Genomic DNA, 1,246 nt, shown 5'->3' with positions numbered 1-1,246 from the left:
GTGGATGGAACTTGAGGGTGTCATGCTAAGCGAAATAAGTCAGGCAGTTAAGGATAGATACTATATGTTTCCACTCATAGGACTAACAGGAGAAACCTAACAGAGGACCATGGGAGAGGGGAAAAGGGGAAAAGCGTTAGTGAGAGAGAAGGGAGCAAATCATGAGAGACTCTTGAATACTGAAAAAAAAAACCCTGAGGGCTGAAGGGGGAGGGGGAAAGGGGAAGGGGGTTGGTGGACACTTGTGGTGAAGAGCACTGGGTGTTATGGAAACCAACATGACAATAAACTGTAATAATTAATCATGCTGTAATACTCACAGGGGTGCATATAAGTCTTTTTAAATTGGTGTTCTCATTTTCTTTGGTTGAATACCCAGTAGTGGAATTACTGGATCATGTGGCAAGTCTGTTTTTTGAAGTAATTCCAGAGTGTTTTCTACAGTGGCTACACCAGGTTGCATTCTCACCTGTGGTGGACAAGATTTCCTTTTTTATTGTGTTTTTATTTGCATTTTCTTGAGGGTTAGAGATGTTCACTATCTTTTCTTGTACTTGATATATCTTATTTTGTGAAGTTTTAGGTAAAATATTTTACCCTTTTTATTGGGTCATTCATCTTCTTTATTGAGTTTTTAAGTGTTATTTACACATTCTTGACTCAAGTCCTTTGTCAGAGAGAAGTTTTGTAAATATATTCTTCTAGGGTATGGGATGACTTTTATTTTGTAATTGTGTCTTTTAAAACATAAATTTTAACATTAGTGGTATAAAATGCACTGTTGCTATAAGGAAGCCTGTTGGCATTTTGATCTGAATTGCATTGAATTTATAGGCCAATTTGGGAAGATTGACATCTTGACAATATTAGGTCTTCTGATCCACCATGAACAAGGCTTATATTTCCAATTATTTATATCCTAATTTCTCTCAGAATCACTTGAAGTTTGTCTTGTACAGATTTAGTACATATTTTGCAAAATTCATCCCATGTTTTTGGATGCTATTATATCCAAATATCATTGTGAATGAAATGGAATTAAAATTGAGTTTCTAATTTGTTTAATCTTGTTATTTTTATTTTTTCTTTCAAAATTTTATTTAAATAAATTAAATAAAATATAAATAGTATATATTCAATACATATATACAATAAATACATATATATGCTATACATATTGTATAAATATAAACATGTATACAATACATATTGTCTATACACAATACATTCTGTATATATATATATA

The 1,246-nt window shown here is 32.0% G+C and overlaps 1 protein-coding gene across 1 annotated transcript in view; it reads right to left on the bottom strand.

The window, feature by feature from the left end:
* Positions 1-1,246, bottom strand: part of LOC115296439 (olfactory receptor 2J3-like) — an 11,813-nt gene that overhangs the window by 7,658 nt on the left and 2,909 nt on the right. The gene's annotated exons all lie outside the window — the stretch shown is intronic.

This window comes from Suricata suricatta, chromosome 7, assembly GCF_006229205.1.
Source record: "Suricata suricatta isolate VVHF042 chromosome 7, meerkat_22Aug2017_6uvM2_HiC, whole genome shotgun sequence".
In the NCBI taxonomy this organism is placed as follows: domain Eukaryota; kingdom Metazoa; phylum Chordata; class Mammalia; order Carnivora; family Herpestidae; genus Suricata; species Suricata suricatta.
Note: the sequence above shows the minus strand (reverse complement) of the source record. Positions and strands in the feature narration are given on the sequence as shown.